The sequence below is a fragment of the Zalophus californianus genome, chromosome 3 (genome assembly GCF_009762305.2).
Source record: "Zalophus californianus isolate mZalCal1 chromosome 3, mZalCal1.pri.v2, whole genome shotgun sequence".
Classification (NCBI taxonomy): Eukaryota; Metazoa; Chordata; class Mammalia; order Carnivora; family Otariidae; genus Zalophus; species Zalophus californianus.
In genome coordinates this window covers 102,292,201-102,317,646 of record NC_045597.1, presented here as the reverse complement: position 1 = coordinate 102,317,646, position 25,446 = coordinate 102,292,201, and the positions used below count along the sequence as shown (strand labels likewise).

Here is a 25,446-nt window from a genome sequence, read left to right as displayed (position 1 = left end):
GAAGTATGATATTCAGCATTGATAATAGGCAATTTAGTGATTTTCCTCCTGTTTCCTCTAAAAGAGAGGAGTTATTTCTCAAGATCAAAATAACTTTCATATGGGGGGGTTGAAAATAGCACAGCAATTCCATATACTGGTAAAATTTCAGCTAACTCTAGGTGAAAAGGAAGCAAAACTCTCAAAAACCTTTCAAACGAGCCAGTTACATACTGGACATATTTTAGTCATCTCAGTATATCTCACCTATATGGTGAGATTCCCGTTTTGAAGAATTATAAAATATCAAGGTAAATGTCAAAATTTTTAGACAGTATGATTAGAAATAAGATAGTTCTTTAAAATTAGAGTTTTATTGCATTAGCTCTTTTGCAATGTGGTATGATTATGCTAATCACAGCAATAACAGATCTAGGTATTGCTCTGTTAGAAGCACTTTAAAAATTATTCTACCTCTTCCCCGTAACAAGGATACAAAAAATTAACATCAGCTTTGAAAGTTAAGGTTCTTAGTTTCCTAATTTTCAAAAGAAGACTCTCATCTACACTGCAATTGTTCCACAATGAAATTTTTAAGATTCAACAAGCCATACAGCATGTCTATTTAAGATGAATCTGAAAGAAATCATTTCGCCAACTGACAATTTGTTCTGCTATACACAGATAATAAGGAGCATACAGATAAACTGTTCAATCAATACAGTACAAAGAGTTACCACAAATTTTGGGGTAGGGGAGGAGAAACTTGTCCTCGGCTAAGAAGTAAATGACTCCTACTACTCATTCTATCAACCTAAACAAATCTATCTTTGCAAAAATAAGCAAAAACCATTTTTAAAACACACTCTCATTTTGGACAAGGTAAGGATTTTAACCACACATGCCCCTAGCAAAATTATGGTACTAAGTGACATGAAGAGTAACTCTTCATATATTTGATTACCTTTTGTACATATTTAGCAAATAAACGAAGAGTCACATACCTACCTTCATTGTACTGGTGTTTGCTTCATCATACAGAGTAAATGAAGATATACTTCCCATAGTATCTGTAAACTGATGCTCTGCATTGCTCCTCTACAGAGCTCACTGCACACACAGCAGGCTGATTAGTCAGGCATTGGGAGAGCACTGCTTTAGAGCAGTCTAAAGCACTTGCCGAGGACTCAGAGACAATAGAAAGTCAACAGCTGTATGTTGTGATGTCAGTAACACTCTAGCCAGTCACCACCCAGAATATCTGAAATGCATCAGAAGCTATATTGAGCTCTTCATTAGCAATTCAGAAGCAATGATGCAAAAGCCCATGAAACTGTGAATGTGCAAAGGCTGTCAGGATTTTTGAGATTTTTCACTCTTAAGATTTTTTGCACACTGATTCCTGACCTCACACTGGTGAAAAAAGTTGAGATAATTATCTTTCTCTCGAATTCCCTAAAACAAAATGTATAGAATCTAGGCATGGTTAATATATCAGCTTTTTAATAACTCTCTTTGACACTTTTAGTATTATTAGCAAAAAAGTCTCTAAAAAAAGACAATCTGACTATGGAAGCTGACATCCCATCATAGTTTTGCATCTTCAAACTGACTTAACTGTCACAAAGGAAGAAAATGCAATTAAGAGTATAATTCCTTATTTGTTAATTTGTTTTTGCTAAAATTAAAATGAGCTCACTTATTCTGGCAAGAGCATTACTTCTTCACACCAACAGATGGAGACAGCAACAGAACTGAGATCAGAGGACAATTCTCTGCCTTGTGTCAGATGCTTGTTGTCTAGATGAGCTCAAGTGGTGGACTTAGAAGAAAAGGAATTAACCGAAATCAAATAAAAAAAACCCCCGAAACTTATTAAACATTCAATATCTAGGAGCAGACACACAAAATAAAATGAAGAAAACAGACAACCAATTGTGTCTGTTGGGTAAAACACCAAATAAGCAGACAAGTGTGTTTTTTAAATTCTAAGCATTGATTTCTGTGATAGCTGGGTAAAGCACATGCCTGTTTCCCATTCTGTGAAACAAAGATCATACTTTCTGTAATCATACAGGAATCTTGTACAGATCCTAATCAGACAAGGCTTATACATTACTTGTACACTGGAAGAAAAATGTATCCCACCAACCAGACATACTACTTTTCTCTGCCACTAAAAGGTTAAGTCTTACAGTTGATACGCCCTAACAGATCAGCAGTGCAATATATACCAGCTAGCAAACAGCAAAATAAAAGACACTGATTTTTTAACTTGGAAATGTTATTCCTTTCTCAAAAATAGGCTCTATTTCAGTCCTATAAATAGACTTAATAATAGATTTAAATCCACAAAACCTTGCCTGACTATACAAACAACAAAGGTGGAAACAGCAGCTACTATCAGTGATTCTTGACTGAGAGGTTTCACATTAATTTAAAGTTCCTCAAAATACCTACCTCCCCAGTGTACAATCCTTACCATGCCCTGTACTTTTTGGTATCTAGATATGTGTTAAGAGGTAAAAATCAAGCATGAGAATCCCAAAACAAATATCCAAGTTCTTGACTTTTCCATAAATGGTTACTGCTTTTATCAAAGGGTACAAATGATGTTTTCTCAGATAGAATCTCTTACTTATGAGAAACATAAATTCAAGGCAGCTTTTCTTAAAAACCATAATAAAGTCTTTTGCTATGAAACAGATGGACAAACTAAAATGCAGAATAATGAAGGAACTCACTTTCATTGTAGCAAAAATTAAAATGAGTATTTCTACTAGTCAGAAAGGTCAGGATAAATCCACTTGTATATGTGAATGATAATGTTCCACATGATTCTATTTCTCTTTGAGCTTTGGAAATTTTTAGGCCTTATAAATTCAAAGAATTTTGAATTAGTGAAAAATCATAACTAAAAACATTTTATTTATTTTTTTTAAAAGATTTTATTTATTTATTTAAGAAAGAGAGACAGAGAGCATGAGAGGGAAGAGGGTCAGAGGGAGAAGCAAGACTCCCTGCTGAGCAGGGAGCCCGATGCGGGACTCGATGCCGGGACTCCAGGATCATGACCCGAGCCGAAGGCAGTTGCTTAACCAACTGAGCCACCCAGGCACCCACTAAAAACATTTTAAAATGTAGTTATATTACTGTCAAGTAGATTCTGAAGGGAAAGGACTTAGATGTTAATAGTGAATTCCATGGATAATGAACCTTTTTTTTTTTAAAGATTTTATTTATTTATTTGACAGAGAGAGACACAGTGAGAGAGGGAACACAGGCAAGGGGAGTGGGAGAGGGAGAAGCAGGCTTCCCGCAGAGGAGGGAGTCTGATGCGGGGCTCGATCCCAGGACACCGGGATCATGACCTGAGCCGAAGGCAGATGCTTAACGACTGAGCCAGCCAGGCGCCCTGATACTGAACCTTTCATTTAGGAACATCTACAACTAGCCAATAAGACACAGAACCTTCAATATTCCTTTTGGATACTATACCATTAATAACCATTAATGGATACTATTATCATTAATTACTAAGTCACCTTATCTGCACACTGTTAAGTGTTCCACACAAATAAATAGTGCAACAGATTTAGAAAGGTTTCTTATGATGCCTTAGAAATGTGCTTAAAACACGCCAACAAGGTCAGGTAACAAAGGAAAACTTTCAAAAATAAATCCTCAGTAAAAGAAAGATGAATTAAAGAATTTCATTTTTTGCTTGCATCTCAAGTTTCATACTGTACTTCTTAGAATGCTCAGTAATGTCGTTTGCAAAAACTGAAGCACACTGACTCTATTAACATATTGTTTAACTGTAATTATAAGGTAAAAACCTAATTCCCAACCGAATTATAGGAACTAGGACAACTATGGGACTAATAACAGAAATTTAATTGTCTAAATCTAATTACTGACATTCCTGATAAACTTTCTTAACTTTTTGGTGCCTTAGCTCTCACTTGACTTTTTAAGTACCTGACCTTTAAAGGCGAAAAACAACATTGGAATCTAGTTCTCTCACATATTTCCCAAGACATTGTAAATAAAAAGAGCAAATGATTACCATAAGCAAGGGACATCTTATGGGAACTAATTTTTTAAAAAGTTAACATTTTCGGGTGCCTGGGTGGCTCAGTTGGTTGAGCGACTGCCTTCGGCTCAGGTCATGATCCTGGATTCCCGGGATCGAGTCCCACATCGGGCTCCCTGCCCAGCAGGGAGTCTGCTTCTCCCTCTGACCCTCTTCCCTCTCGTGCTATCTCTCATTCTCTCTCAAATAAATAAATAAAATCTTAAAAAAAAAAGTTAACATTTTCTTACAAGTAGAAAATCAGTATTTTGCAACTAGTAATGTAAAGACATTCTGGCAAGGATCAGGAATATATGACACAACCTACTGGGTGAAAGACAGTTACTGAACAAGATACTCTCCAATTTATGATAACTTTTAATTACAAAGAGTAAAAGGTATGTTTACAACCTGCAGACTCTACCTTAACCAAGTGACCATATTTAATATCACAGGGTTCCTGATGTAATGCAGTAGGGGACAAAAATAACCACCTATGTGATATTCCTCTGAAAATATTTCACCTGAATCTAGGCGTGAAGAAACAATCAGACAAATTTATACTGTGGACCATTCTACAAGACAGCTAGCTTGAACTCTTCATATATCAATATTATGAAAAAAAATAAGCAAAATTATGAAAGACTAGAGAGATATGACAACAAATATGAAGTGTTGTTTGACTGGATTCTGGATTCTTAAAAAAACTATGAAGGATATTTACAAACAACTGGGGGGAGGTGTCAATCGTATGGTTACTATATGAGATGAAATTTTTATCAATATCAAAATTTGGGGGTATGATAAAAATACATTCGCCAAAGAGACAGAATAAGCAAATATGGCAAACTATTAAGAACTGGTCAAACCAGAAGGTATGTGGATGCTTATTATACTACTATCTTTAAAATTTTCTGTATAACCTGTTCTAGCAGTCTTCCTTCCTTTTTTCTTTTTGAGGGAAAGTCTTAATCTATTGTAGCTTTTTTTATGTATGAAATGTGACACATCTTTTAAACTGTGGTGTACTTTTATTAGGATTATTATTTTTTTATAATGTTATAAAAGGGGGGCAGAGAGACTGTCATAAGGCAATACTCTATTAGCAAATATATTTTCCTTTCGAAAACTCTGTAATTTGGTAAAAATACTTCACTTTAAAGTATTAAAAAATAAGATGCAGAAGACATTATCCTGCTAGGGGAGGGTTCTTTCTACTACTCCATGCCAAAGAATGTGGGTTTCTACATCTCCCTCCACCCCCTAACACACTCCTTGTGCTATTAAGCTAGCTAGTCTCTCCATGTGGTATTCTGTGCTAGAGATACATTTGAACCCTGGCGATTTTCTTAAGATTCTGCTACTTTTAATGAAAATGAAATCACAGCAACATAAAAAGAAGAAATTCATTTCCTGTGTCTATTTTTATTTTTCAGCCAGAATAGCCCCCTCAATAGAATCACTTATTTCCAACAACTGTCAATAAACAACAGAAGTATGAAACTCTTGAGTCTTGTCTTGGTCAAGACACTTCTATTTATATTATACACCTTTAGTAAAATGCTTTCATTGATTTATGAAATAAGTAATAGAATTTTATACATTTGCAGTGAACCTCAAGAACACTCTTACCTAGTCTCCACGTTATTTTATAGTTTGGAAACTAAAACTCAGAAGTGAAGTGACATGATGACTGCCTGTTTTAAGGTAGACTGGATGATAGTCTAAACTAGCTAATCAGATTTTTTAAAGATTTATTTATTTGAGAGAGAGTGAGAGAGCGTGTGTGAGGAGAGGGGCAGAGGCAGAGAGAGAGAGCCCCCCAAGCAGATTCCCTGCAGAGCCCAACTCGGGGCTCCATCCCAGGATCCCAAAATCACAACTTGAGCCGAAACCACGAGTCGGATGCTTAAATGACTGAGCCATGCAAGGGCCTCGCTCATCAGATTCTTTAACAAGTTTTTATCACACACTACTTACAAATGGCCCCAAATTAATCTGGCCTAACTGTTGGCTTGTTTGCAATCAGTGCATTTAATAAACTGCAAAGGTGGATAATATACACATGAAGGGATTATGTCCCTCATGGGATGGATTCCTTTCATCTTGTGAACAATGAAGTTCACTCCTTGATTGCTTTTCCCGTGTCCTGTCCTAATGAGTCTCAAGTTATCTTATTACTTACATTTAGATGCTATGTTCAGCATTTTTAACATATGCTGAACCTGATATTACCTCCCCCAAAGTGAAACTACATCATGTCTTAAGTGTTTCCTGTCCAATTAATACATACGTGCAGTTATATTACAAAAATATACGTTTTGAGTCCTTCAGTAATGATCACCTAAGATTGTCAATACATTTTTATTTGCTACCAATGTCAGAAAAATGTGGCACATGTAGTATGCTAGGTAGCAAACAGTTTGTAAATGTTAATTAGACCTCATGACAATAACCCTAAAGGAGACATTATTATCCCTATTTTAAAGTTGAAAAGTCAATGGTACGACCAGATTAAGTGATTTGTCTTGTGTAGTGTCAGACCCAAGATGTGAGGCTGGATTTAAATTCTACAGCCTTTACTCTTGATTAGTACACGATTCCCTTTCTCTGTAGAAATTAAGGCTAAACAAATATCGGCTCAATTATGAAAGACCTTAAAAATCAAACATTAGAGTTTAAAATGGAAAGATTTTAAAGAAGAATAAAGCAAGAGCTCAGGGATATATATTTACAAAGCCCTCATCTATTATCTCATTTACTACATTCCATTGTCAAAAAATTAAATTCACTGAGATAATTCAGTGTCAAAGCTTAATGTCAAAAAAATTGTGAATCTCAGTTGAGGATAATGAGGCAAAGAAAGTAATAATGTAACCCGGGAGGTTCTTATAATAATCTAGATATAAGATGACTACGGTTGCAGATGGAGTGCTACTTAAGAAAGAAAAATGAAGGTAGTGGAGACACTTCAAGGCAAAACTTGCCAAGTTATGGACTGATGAAATGAGAGAGGTTAGGTCAACGATCCACGAAACACTAAAAACTGGGTAAGGGAAAGAATGTTGATACTACTATAATAAGTAGGACATTTGGCATGGAAAACTAACATGGGGCAGAATCACTAATTTTTTTTTTAAAGATTTTATTTATTTATTTGTCAGAGAGAGAGAGACTCAGCACAAGCAGGGGGAGGGGCAGGCAGAGTGGGAAGCAAGTTCCCCAATGAGCAAGGAGCCCGATGTGGGACTCGATCCCAAAACCCTGCGATTATGACCTGAGCTGAAGGCAGACGCTTAACCCACTGAGCCACCCAGGTGTCCCAGAATCACTAATTTCTTATCTACCCAAGCTCATCCCCACCAAAATCAAGTAAACAAATTAGCAAGGGAGCAAATAAACAAGCCCAATCATCCTCTTCAACTCAACATGGCACACAGAGAAGATTCTAAAGTACTAAGATATTCCCCAGTTAGATGAACTGAATCAGTATTTCACAGACTTTCGCAGATAATTACAGAAGTAAGGCATCGAGACAGGTAAAGGTAAAGTAAAATGTTCCACAGGCAGGAACTGGATTTATGACTTTGAGGCAGGATTCATGAGCGTTGCCCAGCTATGGATCTAATGGCAAACAGGACAACCCTGCCCTCAAGGGTCTTGCAATCTACTTTCTAAATGTTTGGATTAATAAATAAATAAATGAATGAATGAATGAATGAATGAATAAAATAAATTTTGGGATTCCATCGCATTACCATTATTGCCTTCCTGCTTGATTTCCCCAAGCAGGGGAACTGGTCTCTCTAGCTTTAAAATAGCCATGTCCCCTTCCAATGTATTCTTTATACCACAGATAGTCTGGTGAGAGATACAAACATTATTATAGTAGTGTGGTGCATGCTACAACAGGGGAACTAAATGACGCTACGGAAGCATCTAAGGGGCCAGTGAATGATTTGGGGGAGAAGAAACAGTGTGAGCAGGAACCAAAGGCATAGGATGAGTAAATTTGGTGAACCTAGAGTAGCTCAGCAAAGCAAGAACTTCAAACTCAAGGAAGGGTAAGAGTTTTAAAAATGAGGGTGAAGACGTTAAGTCGGAGCAAAAACAGCCAAGGACTTGTGAGTGAAGTTTAAGAGCTAGAACTTTTATTGCGACTAATTCTAGAACTTTTATTGCAGCTAATTAGGGAGACAGTGAAGACGATCAGGTCGGTGACATGAAAGGGTGACAGCTGATGCCAAATAAATGGATGAGCTCTCTGAGAGAGAGAGAATAAGCAAGGACCTGAAGGTTGACCCCTGGGGAATAAAAATAAATTCTAGACCAAGTTTCAATAATATTGCAACATAAATATCAATAATAAATAAGTACATGTATTTGGTGAATCTATTCACCCTTATTTCAAATAGTGAGAGTTCTGACAGCAAAGGTTACTGTTTTGTCAAAATTTATCTGGCTTCTGAGTTCAGGTAACAAGAGTTCAGGTAGTAGAACATACCTGTATCTCAAGCCCTTATCTGTTTTTTTAAAAATGTTCTATTTGGAAATAATTTTAGACTTGGGGAAAAGTTGTAAAAATAGCAGAGTACCTATATATACTTCAATCAACTTCTCCTAATGATAACATGTTACATAATGATAGTACAATTACTGAAGTCAGAAAATTAACAATGGTAGAATACTATAAACTAATCTGACCTTAGTCACATTCTTGAAGCAAATGAATTCTCTAGTTTCTCAATCAATAAGAGCTTTTATTTTTTTTTAAAGATTTTATTTATTTGACAGAGGGAGAGAGAGAGAGCACAAGCAGGCAGACAGGCAGGCTGTGGGAGAGGGAGAAGCAGGCTCTCCGCCAAGCACAGAGCCCGACGTGGGGCTTGATCCCAGGATGCTGGGATCATGACCTGAGCCGAAGGCAGACACTTAACCGACTGAGCCACCCTAGGCACCCCAATAAGAGCTTTTCAATACCTTTTCATGAGCTAGGATCCAATCCAGGATCTCACATTTAGTTGTCATGTCTGCTTACCCTCCCTCCCTTCAATCTGTGACAGGTCCTCAGATTGTCTTTCATGACCTTTACACCTTTGAAACACAATGGTCAGTTATTTTATAGAATGTCAATTTAAGTTTGCCTTATTTTCTCATTAGAAGTTAGATTAAATTAAGATAATGCATTTTGGGCAAGAATACCACAGAAGTGAAATTATACCCTTCTCAGTGAACCATATCCGGGTATACATGATGTTGCCATGTTGTCTTATAACTGGTGATTTTTACTTTGATTACTTAAGGTGGTGTCTGCCATGTTTTTCCTATACAGTTGCTATTTTCCCCTTTGTAATTAATAAGTATCTTGTGGGGAGGCATTTGGTAACTTTGAAAACATCTTGTTTCTCATCGTAATTTTGCCAATTTTAGCACCCACTGATACTTCTTGCATGCAATAATTATTACAATGCTGTTTGCCTAAGGATGATTTTCATTTCCTTCTTCTCTTCTATACTTATTGGAAGTATACAGTTATTGGAATTCCACTGTAAGAAAGCACTATCCCTTCTCCCCCTTTAATTTTGTTTTATATGTATGAATATTTGAATATATATTATAATCTAATACCCTCATTTTAAAAATTACTTTCTGGTACTACATGATGTTCCAGGCTCATTCATATTTTCTGGGTCCCAGACTCAGACAGAACCACCTCTTCAAGGATCCACGTTTCCTTTTTCCTGGAAATGGTATTTACAGAGGATCTGGGCACTCATGTGCTCATTCTTTTTTAAAAAATTTTTTATTGTTATGTTAATCACCATACATCATTAGTTTTTGATGTAGTGTTCCATGATTCACTGTTTGTGCATAACACCCAGTGCTCCACGCAGAACATGGGCACTCATGTGCTTATTCTGACTAGGGTCTCAGTGCTCTTTGTCCCTCTCAAGAGAGAGAGAGCTAGGACATAAACATTCATACATCTATATTTACTTTTGTATTTCTGCATTTGTATATGCATTCAATCATGGGTTCATGATTTAATGATATGTCCAACTCCAGTGAAAGAAAACAGTGTTCATTCTAGACTATTCCTTTCACTATCTTTAAGTGCTTTATCCAACAGTGAGAAATCGTACTTTTGTTATCTATGATATATTCACTTAGTTGTTCAAACTCAGTATACAAAAAAGATAGTTTCAGAATTCCCAACCAACACCTCTGGGAGAACACATTTAGTGCAATATTTGTTCTTTTTGTCTTCAGAGTACATAAAGTACTGTTTCCCAAGGTTAGTTCTTTTCTTCCCCACTCAAGTCACTGTACTTACGTTATTTATTTGTAATATAGTTAGGTTCACTGGCTAGGATTTGTATTCCATTTTGGAATCCCCACCCCCACCCCTCTGCCTGCCCAAACACACACACTGGGTTTATTTTTATTTATTTCTGGATGGCATGAGAAATATCACCAGAGTTCTAAGAGTCAGAATTATAAAGAAAAGTCTAGTTGGAGACGTGTTACTTCCTCCTCATCCCAAGTATCTCCTTCCCACTATCCCCAACCTTTCTACCACATTCCCACTCATTCCCTATAGGAAAACAATTTCATTAGTTTTTGGTTTATCACTCCTGTATTTTTTGCATAAATAAGCAGATACATGTGTATACATCGCTCTACTTACACAAACAGTTAAGACAGTATATACTTTTATATTTTATTCTTTTCACTTAATTGCACCATCACAGTTCAGAGATAATCCTTTCTTTCTTACCGCAACATAGTACTCTATTGTGTGGCTTTACCATAACTGATTCAGCCATTCTCCTGTATGGGCATTTCAATATTTTGCAACTACAAACACTCCTAAAATGAACAAACTTGTGCATATGGAAGGGTTATTTTTACAGAAGATTCCTACAAGTGGGACTGTTGTATCAAAAGTGCATGTGTAAGGGGTGCCCGGCTGGCTCAGTCAGAGGAGCACGCGACTCTTGATCTTGGAGTTGTGAATTCGAGCCCCACACTGGGTGTAGAGATTAAATAAATTTTTTTTTTAAAGTGCATGTGTATTGGGGCACCTGGGTGGCTCAGTCGGTTAGGCATCTGCCTTCAGCTCAGGTCATGATATCAGGGTCCTGGATCGAGCCCCACGTTGGGCTCCTTGCTCAGCAGGGAGTCTGCTTCTCCCTCTCCCTCTCTTGCTCTCCCTGCTTGAGCTCTCTCATTCTCTCTCAAATAAACAAAATCTTATAAAAATATGCATGTGTATTTATTAGGGATTGCCAACTGCCCTCCAGAAGGGCTATGCCAGTTTGCATTTCCACCAGCAGTGTGTAATAAGGATGCCTACTTCCCAATACTCTCACAAGAGAATGTGCTGTCATTCTTTTTAATTTTCATCAATCTGACCAGTAAGAAATGTTATCTCAATGCTGTTTAATTTGTATTTCTCTAATTTTAAGTGAGATTAAACTTAAAAAAAATTTAAGGGTCATATTTACATTGTGAGTTGTCTGTTTATGTCTTTCCCCCATTTTTCCATCATGTCTTTGGTCCTTTGTCTCTCTCTCTGTATTTTTTGTCCTTTAATTATTGAGTTCATGGGGAACCTGGGTGGCACAGTCAGTTGTGCCAGACTCTGGTTTCTGCTCAGGTTGTGATCTCAGGGTCATGAGATAGAGCCCCACATCAGGCTCTGTGCTCAGCCTGCTTGGGACTCTCTCTCTCTCTCTTCCCGCCCCACCCCCACCCGTCAATCCCCTACGCACCCATGCACTCTCTCTCTCAAATAAATAAATAAATCTTAAAAAAAAAAAGAGTTCACTAAACTTTTGTCTGGGGTATGTGTTGACAATATTTTTCCTAGTTTGTCAGCTTTCAACTTTCCTCATAGTGGTTTTTGCAATGCAAAATGTTCTTATTTTTATGAAGTCCACTTTATCAATCTTTTACTTCTTCTGGACTTTTGAGTCATAGCAGGAAAATCTTTCCATACACCATGGTTAAACAAGAAAATCCAATTTCTTCTAGTACTTGTATGATCTCTGTCTCTCTTTTGAACATTTTATCCATCTGAAGTTTATTATTATTTGGTAAGAGTTTTATTAATATATAATTCATATGCCATACAATTTGCCCATTTAAAGTATCTAATTCAATGGTTTTCAGTATATTCAGAGTTGTTCAACCACCAATACTTTGACCAACTTTAGAACATTTTCATCACCTCAAAGAGAAACAGTCATTTAGCAGTCATTCCTCTTTACCCCAAATTCCCTCAACCCCTACCAACCACTCACCTGTTGCTATCATTTGCCTGTTATGGACATTTCATGTAAATAATGAATAAAATCTGTGGCCTTTTCTGACTCCCTTCTTTCACTTAGCACGTTTTCAAAGTTTCTTCCATGTTGTAGTATATACAATATACTACAGTATATACAATACCACTTGCTATTGCCATATAATATTTCATTGTATGACTATACCACATTTTGTTTATCCATTTTTTGAGTGACAGACATTTGTGTACTTTCCACTTTTTGGATATTATGAATAATGCTATGAATATCTCTATACAAACTTTCACGTTGTCTATTCTTGTGCAAAATGCGGATCTAATTTTATCTCCTTCCAAATGGCTACCCAGATATACTGATACCACCTATTAAAAAGGCCTTCTCTACCTGAGTGATATGAAATGCCACCTTTATTATTTCCACTTGTACCTTGGTTTGTTTCTGGGCTTTCTATTCCATTGCTCTTTTATTCCTGTGGCAGTAAACTTTTTTAATTGTGGAAGTTGTATACTAGACGTTTTAATGTCTGGTAGGGGAAGTTCCTCCTGGCAGTTTTTCCTTTTTTAGTCTCTTCCTGGCTATTACTGTATGTTTGTTTTTCCATATAACTGAGTACCAATGAGTCTATCTTCATTAATAAAAAGTTTCTTGGTACTTTCCCTGGGATTGCATTAAATTTAGAAATTATAATGCAGTTGTCCTATTCAAGTCTACCACTGACCTTCAAAAATGTTAGGAAATTATTCTCATATAGGTTTTGCACAATTCTTTTTAAGTTTATTCCTAAGTACTTAACCTTCTTTGTTGCTATTGTAATTGGGGTTTTCACCACCATTACGAGTATTAATTGGTAATTGTGTATATGAGGCCAAGTTAATTTTATATACTGCTACCTTACTGAATTCTTTTGTTTGATTTAGTCTAACCAGTGATCCTCTAATGTTTTCTAGCTATACTACCATGAAATATGCAAATAATTTTACTTCTTTACCCATTCTCATGCCTCTGATTAATTTCTTACCTTATTATATTTCTTAATACTTCCATTACAATGTTGAATATTAGTAGAGATAGCGAGCACTCACCTTGTTTTCATATAATGTGGAAATACCACTAGTATTTCCCATCTTATAATCTTTCTGGCTTTAGGACTAAGGATTTTTTAAAAATTATTTAAAAAAGTATCCTGCAATTTCTATTTCCTTGAGTTGATATGTTTTATTTTTATCATGAATGGGTAAATATTTTTTTGGAAGCTCTTTCAGTATCTATGGAGATGATTTTTCTTACCACATCTATTAATATGGAGCATCATATTAATAGATATCCTAATACTGAACCATCCCTGAATTCTTGGAATGAATAAATCTCATATGATCATATTACTTAATAATAACAATGATAGTATTTAGTATTTTTGTATCGATATTCATAAGGGATATTGTAATGCTTTTGTTTTTATTTCGTACTGTTCTCATCAGGTTAAGTATCACCACATTTGTTCCATAAAAGGATTAGGAAATTTTTTATAATTTTCAATGCTCTGGAACAATTTATATAGCAGTGGAAATAAAATGGTCTTTGAAGGTTCAGTAGAAATCCTCTATGAAACCATCTGGCTTTTTAGCTGATGCTTTTTAGTGGGGTAATTTCTTAATAACATTATTTCTTCTGTGGAAATTGGTCTGCTTAAAATTTCTCATTCAATTTTGGTAATCTGTATTTCCCTAGGAAATTATTCATCTAGGTTTTCAAATTAATTGCTGTAAGGTCTGCTAAGTAGTCTCTCATGAATTTTAAAATTAAAAAAATTGTTGTCACTAGTTATTTTCACCCTTATCTTATTTTGCATATTTTTGCTTTATTCCTCTACATGATCAAGTTAGCTAGTAATACCTATTTTGGTAATTCAAAAGAAATTCATTATATAGATTAATTAGGTCTACTGTTTTTCTATACTCTACCTCATTAATTTCCACTTTTATCTTTGTTATTTCCTTTCTGTGCTCTCCTCAGTTTTACTCTGCTATTGTTTTTCTAGATTCTGTTTTGAGCAGGACTGAATTCACTTATTTTCATTTTTACAGATAAATCTGCTTACAGCTATGAATTTTCATCTGAATACTCTTTTAGTGGGATGATTTACAGATACCTATTTTAATGGTGCCCTCTTCTGTCAATACTGCAAATTCCAGATATTTCAGACAACCGTTTTGTTCTGGGGGAGAAGTTGGTTATGAATCCTGCAGTTTTATGGTTCCCTTTGTCTTACTGGATTCTGAATTTCCTGCTTTTGCTTTATTCTTTCTTCACCACCCAACTGCCAAAGAAGGCGTCTCCCTTCCTTATGTGCCTTCTTCCCTCCCCTGAAGCTAGACATTTTGAAAGCTGCAGCCTCAAATTGTATCTTTATGTTCTTTCCCTACTCTGATTTGAATCCTTTTTCTTTTAGAATTTTTAGCGTGTACTTAGTCTTTCTGGCTGAGTGTTTAGATCAAGCTTAGCTTCCCTCTCCATTTTGCCCCTCCTTTTTTGGGGGGGGGCTTTGCTTGCCATAAAATGTTGTGTGGCAGGCAGGATGGAGTGAATATGAGAGCTCATATGCTAGATTTTATATTTTTTCTTTTTACTTAAATTTATTTTGAGGTTTTAAATTCTCTCAAATTATGCTATATCTACAAGTTTTATATAGATTTTTTCTTCTCATTCTGTATTTTTCCCAAGGAAAATTTAGAGACAGTAGCTACATGGCCACCACTGTCTTCAGTGTAAGCCCTCCTGACGTTTACTTTTTGTAACAGTTTTATTAAGATAGAATTCACATATTATTTGCCCATTTAAAGTGTACAATTCAGTAATGTTTAGTATATTCACAGAATTGTGTAACTATCACCACAATCAATTTTAGAACATTTTCATCACCCCATAAAGAAACCCTGTATGGTTTAACTAGTGTCGCCTAATCCCTACAACCCCTACCCAGCCCTAGATAATCAATAATCTATTGTCTCTATAGATTTCCCTATTCTGAACATTTCATATAAAAATGACAGACACTTGGGGGTTGTTTCCCATCTTTTGGTTATCATGCATATGCTGCCATGAATATTCATGTACAAGTTTTTGAGTGGACATATGTTTTTATTTCTCTAGGCTATATACCTATGAGTCAAATTGCTGGGTCAAATGGCAACTCTACTTTCCCAAGTGGCTGTACAATTTTGCATTCCCACTAGCAGTGTACAAGAGTTCCAATTTCTCTCTATCCTTGCCAACATTTATTATCTGTCTTTTGATTACAGCCATCTCAGTGGGTATAAAGTGGTATCTCATTATGGCTGTAATGTGCATTTCCCTTGATAGCTAATGATGTCGGTTACCCTGCCATGTGCTTGGCCGTAGGTATATCTTCTTTGGAGAAATGTCTATTTAGATCATTTGCTCATTTAAAAATTAGATTATGTGTCTTTACTATATATAGAGTTTTAATAGTTCTTTATGCATTTTCCACATAAAAGTCCCTTACTAGATAAATATTTTCAAATATTTTATCCTTTTCAAATGGGTTGTCTTTCTTAATGATGTTCACTGAAATACAAAATCTTTTAATTTGACAAAATCCAATTTATCTATATGTGACATATTCGAAAAACAATTACCAGCAAACATTTTATACTCCTCATTAACTAAAAATACATACTGATTCCAGGAATTCTGGTAGTAGAACATGTTTTAAAGCAAGGTATAGTCATCTTTGGGCTCAAGAGAAATGAGTCAAAGAATGTTAAAAGGTGCGTATTAACTTTTCTAAGGGGTAGAAAGGCAGTTTTTTATAAAGTCATTGCCTAAACGAATCTTCTTGAAGGAAATCTGGTCACAAAAGATGTGTACATCAAAAATAGTTTTGAGGGGCGCCTTAGGTGGCTCAGATAGTTAAGTGCGTAACTCTTGATTTCATCCCAGGTCATGACATCGGGGTTGTGAGATCCGAGCCCTGTGATGGCTCTGCGCTCAGCAGGGAGTCTGCTTGAGATTCTCTCTCTCCCTCTGCCCCTCCCCCCAACACTTTCTCTCTCTTAAAATACATAAATAAATCTTTAAAAATAACAGTTTTGAAAATGAGATAGCAAAGCCTAATCAAAGACAAAGGACCTAGAATAATGAAAATGTGTGTGTGATGTCATGCAAGAGTAACAGGTCCTCTGGTAATATTGGTGAAAAGCTATATTTTACATCTCAACAGCAATGTCTAAGATTTACTTAATTTCATTCTTTTCATGCTCATTTCTACAACGTTGGGAGAACTGGATAGCTATAAGGGGAAACTGATATTTTTTTCTTTTGTTTTTAGAAAGGGAGGGTAGGAGGGAAAGAAAAAGAGGGAGAGAGGGAGATGGGGGAGGGACACAGGAAGAGGGAGAAAGAAAACTTTCAGCATGGTCCATGCACAGCAAGGGGCCCGATGCGGGGCCGAGCCCAAATCAAGAGTTACATGCTTAACCAACTGGAGCTACCTCTATGCTCCAGGGGAAATCAATTCTGATTCTTGCATGAGGTGTGGGATATCATTTTTTTTTTTTCAAAGAAGTTTTCTGTCCGTTTGGGTATATGAACCAGTTTTTCTGGTGTTGATCATCCTCTTCTTAGCTGACAAAATTAAGTTATACAAAATAAATTTCCAAGAGGCTGAAGGTAACCAGCTAATCACTTAACTACCAACAAATGAAAGATCATTTTTTTTTTTTTTTTTGCCAAGCATATGGGCTAAGGCACTATTTGCTTATACATTCCTAAATGGGAGAGACATGTAAGAAAATGCATTACAATTGGACACGACATTCAACATCCAGATCACTTAAGTTGTATATCAAATAACAACCAGAGAATTAATCTGGAGATCAATTGGTGGAACAAAAACTTAAGTGGCAAAGAGTAAGGATGATTCAGTTGCTTAAATTTTTAAAATGACTACCTCAAATACTCTACCTAAATAAAAGAGCTATTGATAATTAATAGATTCAAATTTATTAGCCAAAGAACAGATTCTTCTAATTCTTGGACAAAAACAGGAAAAGGATCATGACCTAACGCTCAGAAAGGGTTTACTATGTGACAGGCAGGTAGGTTTAGGTTTGCCTAAGGTCACACAACTAGCTAGTGGTAAAGCAAGGATTTGAAATGAGTAGTCTAGCTGCAGAGTCTATGTGCTTATTCACTTTGATGTATCACCTATTGGTGATTGTGTAATTTTTTGAATGTCTCCTACATTTTTTTTTAAATGGAAGGATCCTTCATTTATTTATTTGAGAGAGAGAGTGAGCACAAGCAGGGGGAGAGGCAGAGGGACAGGGAGAAGCAGACTCCCCGTTGAGCAGGGAGCCTGATTCAGGGCTTGATTCCCAGGACTCTAAGATCATGACCTGAGCCGAAGGCAGACATTTAACCGACCGAGCCACACAGGTGCCCAATGTCTTCTACATTGTTAATTGGTTTAAATGGCAAACATTACCATCTATTCTTGTTTCCTTTTTGTGGTACAAAGTAGGGCAAGTCTGGTCCATATACTCCAGAATATAAAGCCAGTGAAAACAAAACAAAACAGGATTACTGGATTGGGGGGAGCCGGAGAAAATAAATGTGATGCTAAAGTTTCTGGCCTGAGCAACTGGTTTTATAGAGTTGAAGTTTGTTAAGATCACGATTTTCCCTGGGGTGGAGGTGGGGGAGGAAGAAGTCTTCCCTTTGCTGTCTCTTTGCACATTCTTTGTCTTTTCACATCAGAGAAATCCCAGAACAGAACTGGTAGGCCTCTTATCTACCTAAGGTGGTTACCTATGTGGAAACTGTTCCTCAGCAGCAAAGCGTTAACTCCGTATCCCTCCACTCCTTTCTTCTAACAGGTCATCCAATATTCACCCTTTGAATAGGGGTTCTAGTAAAACAATTAAAAAGAGAATAATAATAAAAAGACAAAAAAAACCCTACATACAGAAATAAACCCTGAAATGAGACCAGTAGATGATTCTTAAGGCATGGTTTAGCCCTTCAATGAAAAGGAGCTGTTACGAATACCATGTCATTTTAGACATTTAATTAAAAATAGAAAGACCTAACTTAATTTTTTTAAAGGCAAGATATGATAGCTGTATCTTGATATATTCCGCATTGCTGGAATTAGCAACTTTACCATTCTTGGCAGTACTTCAGGCAAGCAGTGTGCCCCCAACCTTCTCCTTGTAGTAATAAAAAGATTACACTATATGGGTCAAAAGTAAAGCTTATGTGTGTATGTGTATGCAAACATACTATGCAATTGTCTATCTTTGGGAATAAATCAAGTCACTGTAAATATGACTCCAGAGTTTAATAGCACCTAAAGTACGTGGGTATATAGCCTCAAGGAGTGAGTACTTATTAATTATATTGGGCCTTAACTGGACCAAGGCTATAAAGAGAAGCAGGATTGATAGGCTATTGCAGGGATTACCAGACTACAAGCTGCAGACTGCTGAGTAACAGCAAGATCTACATCCCAGGCATTTTACTACTGACCTTTTAGAAATTAAAACGAAATTCTTTCATACTTGAAAAAGTTGAGACCCTGATCTTGAAGACAAGTACAAGAGTCAGGAGTGCCAACACCAACAAGGAAGAAACCATTTTGTTCAGGCCTATACATTTGATTGTTCCTTCCCTAGAATAGGTATATTCCACTGTAACCGTCCAACCAACCAACCAACTCACTTTAATCTGAACCCTGGTCACCAAAAACCTTCTAATTATAATCGGCTAGCCCATGCAGGTTTTACCCTGGATAGAATGCACTGGTATTGCTGACTGGAACAAAACTCAATTCTCACAATCAATTAATAATTTGACATCTGGTTTATTCATTCTCTGTAAACTTTATTAACATATATGACCTGAGTACTTGCTTTACTTTATGTGAGTAAAGTGAAACAAAAACAAAACTTCAAAGTTGAGGCTCCAAACACTACAGTTGTGTAAACCCACCAACATAAATGATATCTTGTGAGGTCTGCTGGCAATACCATTCTTACCCCTAACTCATGCCCCTTCTATAGAGGGAACAGGTAAAATAATATCAAGCGTTTTACACGTATCCTAGATCAGTATCCCAAAGCAACTGCCAAGTTTATGAAAACAGAAAAAGAGAAATCTAGTATTCTACTTAGTGTTTCTAGCTCAGGGAGAGTGGTTGTTGAGGAAAACCTTTCAGATAAAATGAAATTCAAGAGTGATATCTGAATCATAAATTATTTAGGAAAATTTTCAATTCACTATATGTGTATCTGCATTTAAATTTTAAACGTATCTTCTCATTGCAAAAGGCAGTAATTTATTCTTATTGTTGAAACTGCAAAGCATCTTCAGTTAGCTCTGTGCAATAATTTCCAGTAACAAAAATTTAATAATTACTGTTAAAGGATATTTTTAATTTCTAAATAAAGAATAAAAAAACGAACATACCTGTGAAAAATAGGCAAAAAAAAAAGTATTTCACAGAAAAGAAATGAAAGATTTTGGATTAAAGAAAAGCACAATTTTAGAGAAGAGCATTTTTCACTGGTAAGGACAGAAGAGAACTCTGACAAGTCCATGGAGGGCCCAGAAAAATGGGCATTTTCATACATTGTTGGTGGGAGTGAAAAATGGTCCAAGAACTTTGGAGGTAAAATTTAGCAGTATATATCAAAAGCCTTATACTGAACATATCCTTTGATCCAGGAAAGTCTTCCTGGACTTAGAGGAATTTTATCCAAAAGAAAAAATTACAACATGTATCATAGTACAGTCAGAAAAACTGAACAAGTATAAACACTACAGGACTGGCTGAGTAAATGGAAATACACTCAATAAGCTGCAGAAATTCCTTTACTGGCACTCAAGATGATGATATTTAGGTGAAAAAGAAACAAACCAGGGGGACGCCTGGGTGGCTCAGTTGGTTAAGCAGCTGCCTTCGGCTCAGGTCATGATCCCAGGGTCCTGGGATCAAGTCCTGCATCAGGCTCCCTGCTCAGCAGGGAGGCTTCTCCCTCTGCCCACCACTCCTCCTGCTTGCGCTCTTTCTCTGACAAATAAATAAAATCTTAAAAAAAAAAAAAAAAACCAGACCACAAAACAGTATGTACAAATGATCTCATTTTTTTGTTAAAATAAAAAAAGGAATTACTTATTAACTTAGTGATAACTATTTGGCTAGGAAATGCAAAAAATACATTTTTTAAAGTCTGGAAGGATATATACCAAATGTTAACAGTGGTTTTCTCTGCGTAATAATAATTTATTAGTGGCTAGTTTTCATTATTTTGATTGATTTGTATTTTTCTTAACTGTCTTCTAAATGTATATTAGGTATTTGTTTATAAAAATCAGTAAAAATCTACATGCTACTTTCTTTTTTTTTAATCTTTTTTTAAAGATTTTTTTTTTTTTTTTATTTGACAGAGAGAGAATGAGAGAGAGCACAAGAGGGAAGAGGGTCAGAGGGAGAAGCAGACTCCCTGCTGAGCAGGGAGCCCGATGTGGGTCTCGATCCCGGGACTCCAGGATCATGACCTGAGCCGAAGGCAGTCGCTTAACCAACTGAGCCACCCAGGCACCTCCATGCTACTTTCTATACTTGTGGAAAATGTGACTCTGTCAGACTTACCTTATTCTCCTCTCAAAAACAGACACAACGATTAAGCAACTGTCCATGACTACCTGACTGCTGAGGTAGAGATACAAAATATACAGGACAACACATAATAAAGAGCCAAACCATAAACATTAAAACTTGCTTTAAGGCTAGTACTAAGTAGCTAGCTTATTTTTAGTTGTTGGTCTTTGTTCTCTGTACCAGGGTTATAAAAATATTACACTCAGCTTTGGGTACTTTCTCCACCCAGCCTCAGTTTATTTCAAAAATAGTAATGGCTAACATTTATTGAGTGCTGAAAAGGTTATGATTTTATATCAATTACCTTGTCCCAAATTTAAGATGGCTTCCAAAGTGCCAAACAGTATACCATAAAATCACTCTCACGGAAAGGAAGACATATGTTAACTATCAAAACAGCTAATACAGATACCTGATTGAGGATTAATTTGGGTGAGTGTTAAAGCAGCAAGGGCAAAAGGGGAACAAGAGAGACATGCAGTTTTCATTCTCAGAAAATGAGAAAATGTACCAAATCCTTCAGAATAGAGAGAATTTTTCTTTCTTTAAATTAAAAGGCAATTCTAATACTTCCTTTGGTGGTGCATAGGCAAAAATTAGATTATATGACCCCTGCACAATGATGACACATTCTTTTGTGAATTATTCTCCTTGCTAAGGATTTCAGGGTACCCAAGTATCGTCCTGTAGACTACCTGCTGTTGTAAGGGATAAATGAAGCAATCAAGTTATCAGCCAAAAAATCCAAAACACCTGAATCCAAAATATTTCTGCCAATGATGGCCATAAGCAAATGACAGAGAAAATGACCATGTAATTTTCTGTCCAAATTAGGGAGAGTGAAAGGGGGCACATTATTTTCCACAGGGCAACAGGTATAAACTGGTACTTGTGATCACCACAGTTATCAACCTAACAGCAAATGGTAAGGTAAGAAGTAAAAGAGCTCATTTATTTCCACAAGAAATTAAATGAAATCAATAGTAAACACTTACTGCAATTGAAACAGGAAGTTTACCTTTCCTAAAGCTGAATTTGTCCCAGCCAGATAAGTTTAGTTTATTAAACACACTTGGCTTTAAAAAGATACTTGCTAAAATGTACAGGACTAAGGTAGGGATAAAAAGGTGAAAACACATAGCCAACTTAAAATCTCAAGTGATCAAATGTTCAGGTCATCTCTTGAACCTGATAGCATAAATAAACCTGAAATGGTAAGTTTTTTAAAACTAAGGAGATGAAATTTTTCAAAAGTCTAGATATTGGTAAATGATCTCCCAATTTTCAATAAATGGTGTAAAGACTGGTAAATTTGAGGTCAGTCCCCAGCAAAATTCTAGACTTATTAGAAGAAAAGCAACTAAAAAAGAAGAAGAAAACAACATATGATCTTTAATTACTAAGAACTAGGATAGAAAAGTAAATCATATAATAATGACCATAATTTTGAACAGGGTTACTTTTTGTTAATATACTATAGATTATATGCTTTATGATTTCAAAAAAGTTAATAACCAAATATGCTATGGAAGCTTTAGGGATAATGCTCAAAGATGGCTAGAAAGATCAAATGTAGAAGCTAATATTCACTTTTGGAATAAGTGCTTAAAGCTCACAAACCTTAAAGATCTGATATCTCAGTCTCTCCCTAACCCTGGATATCCATATGTCTTATTCCCAAAAACAGCCTAAATTAGCCATCCTCTGTGAAGATACAGAGAGAAAACTATTAAAAGATGGATTTCATTATAAACACTTGAGTATGACCATATGATGTGTGATGGCCCATTTCTCTTTAATAAGAAATCTCCCCAATTTCTTTAATCATTTTCTCTGTGATATGGTTTCTAGACTTTTGGTCTAGCCATCCTAGTGACCATTCTTATACACTAACTTTGTCGATTTTTCCTTTAGAACTTGGTTGCCTTTAATTGAATAGATGTGGCTACACTGGTTGTCAAACAGTAGAAAGATACCTGCACTAAACAAAAGACAAGGTTACAATTTGATTAATTTCTCAATTGTCATTTTACTGCTTTACACTAAGTTGACAAGTTTTTTCTCATGAACTGAGTCTAATTGTCTTACCACTTATGCAACTGTTTTTCCCAAATTTAAGTGCAGCTTAACACTTTCTAGTTTATATAATTTTATTCTGAGTTTAATTTTTAAAAATCATTTTTTATTCTGTTTTCAGAATTATCACTCTAGGAGAGATATGAAAACTATCATATAATAATAAAAAGCTGCCATAAAGTATAAACTTTATCCAGAAGCACAAGTGGAGCCAAGAGATAACATGGAATCAAGAATTTGGCTTAACTAAAAAGAGAAAAGTTTCTTACATCTGGAGTTGAACTATAATGGAACAGGCCTTTTTACAGAATGTGCAGTATGGAGATTCCTGATGTCAAGAAGCATTCTGCAGGAATCTGGTGGGGTGAGGGATTCAGATGAGATCACCTGTATATTAGGTTATGCTGTAATAATTAACACTACAACTCACAGGATTAACACAAAAACTTCTGTTCCACTTGCACCACACATTTGATACCAGTCAGGTGACTCTCTAGTATAGATGTTAGGACCTGCTGCCCGTTTCATATGTCCCTTGAGCTAACATGGTTTCTTTCATTTTTAAAGATCTGTGAAAACAATATAAAACTAACGACAAAAAAGAATGCGTGACAGGAATGGTACGTAGTCTGCAAAACCTAAAATATATGCTATCTGCCCTCTGTGTGAGGACTCAAAGATTCATGCTGCTTCCACCCGTGACTTTTTGCTTCCTTCTCTAAGTGTCTCTGCCATCACAACACCTACCCCCCATGACTCTCTTCTGCTCACCCTCCAGAAGGACTCATGTGGCACCACTTAACTGCAACAGGGTTGGGAAGTGTATTGTACCTGATGTCCAAGGAAGCAGAACAGTACTGGTATGGGAAAGCACTGCCAAGTCTCCATCACAACTCATATTTCATTCTAACTCAAAGATTTCATGGTTTTAAATATTTCAACTGTAATTTTCATTTTTAGTATAAATTTTAATGAAATGGTTTTAAAATTGAGTTAGGAAGAAATGTATCATAATATTGCAGCTGGTGGTAAAGTAAAAATGCTTTATGTATGAGTTAGAACTAAGGCAAAGGAACCTAAACATCATCTGCAGCATGTCTGGATTAAATTCTTTAGTTTACAGAGCCTTCAATTTTTAGTATGCCCACAATGTTACTAATAATTCATAAAAACTTGAAATTTTAAACATTAAATGATTTAGAAGAATTGATAGGTCTTGCAAAAAAAAGTACATGTACTGACTTTGTAAATAAAAATAAAGTAAGTCCTATGCCACCACTGCAGGGAAAACTTGGTAATTTGGTCATTTCAAAATCTCAACACTTTCCACTGAATTGATTTAGTAAGTTATGAAACAGCTGCAAGCTGAATTATACATGATGATAGCAAAATATTTTATAGATTGTTCAGCCATATCTACTGGGCATACTAAAAGACATAAATTGGAGTATCTCTCTTTTTTTTTAAAGACTTTATTTATTTGACAGAGACACAGCAAGAGAGGGAACACAAGCAGGGGGGGTGGGAGAGGGAGAAGCAGGCTTCCCACTGAGCAAGGAGCCCGATGGGGCTCAATCCCAAGACCCTGAGATCATAACCTCATGATGCTGAAGGCAGATGCTTAACGATTGAGCCACCCAGGGGCCCCTGGAATATCTCTTTTTTCTTTAATTTAGCAAGTGAATATTTCATTACTTGGTAAAAAGACTTTCATTTACACAAACATATCAAGCTTTAAAAACTTAGTTCACAGTTCACAATAGGTTTTAAAAAACCCAGGTAAGTCAGCATACCTGCCCTATACTCATCTGTCAGGCTAATAGAAAACTATATAAATATGATAAAAAAATATTTTAAAACACACACTAAAGATCAAATGACAGAAAAAAAAACTAATCATACCAGAATATGTTATCACATTAGGAAGACTGAAAAATAACTGTAACAGTCTACATCTCACAAGGAAATTACAAAAACTAAGATCGCCTTTTTATGTTAATAATCAGTATCAATATAGAAAATGAGGAAGGAGGTATGAGAAATAAGATGGAAGTACAACATATAAACCTCTAAACAAAGTTCACCACCAGTATTACTATGAGAAAACTAAAAACTTAAAATTAATTTTAGTTCCACATTTCAAAAAGACAAAACACTGTCAGGCATACTTCAAACATTCACTGGGATAGATCTTTCAACCAACTATTGATAAAAAACAACGAACTAATAAACTGTCTAAAATATTCAACTGCAGATAATAAACAGGTGGATTGTAGTGTGAGAGGTAGGGAAATGCAAAGGCCCAAGGGACTCAGCACTACTTA

General features: G+C 35.9%; 1 protein-coding gene across 9 annotated transcripts in view; it reads right to left on the bottom strand.

Annotated features, from left to right (window-relative positions):
- R3HDM1 (R3H domain containing 1) overlaps positions 1–25,446 on the bottom strand; it is a 198,699-nt gene that overhangs the window by 143,763 nt on the left and 29,490 nt on the right. The window contains exon 2 of one of the 9 annotated variants that reach the window (XM_027588759.1): positions 18,193–18,292. The exons of 7 other annotated variants lie outside the window; for them this stretch is intronic. The gene's annotated coding sequence lies outside the window, so the exon portion shown is untranslated. Of the gene's footprint in view, positions 1–987; positions 1,114–18,192; positions 18,293–25,446 lie in introns of those variants that run through there. One more of the 9 variants, XM_027588760.1, reaches the window with a different exon arrangement.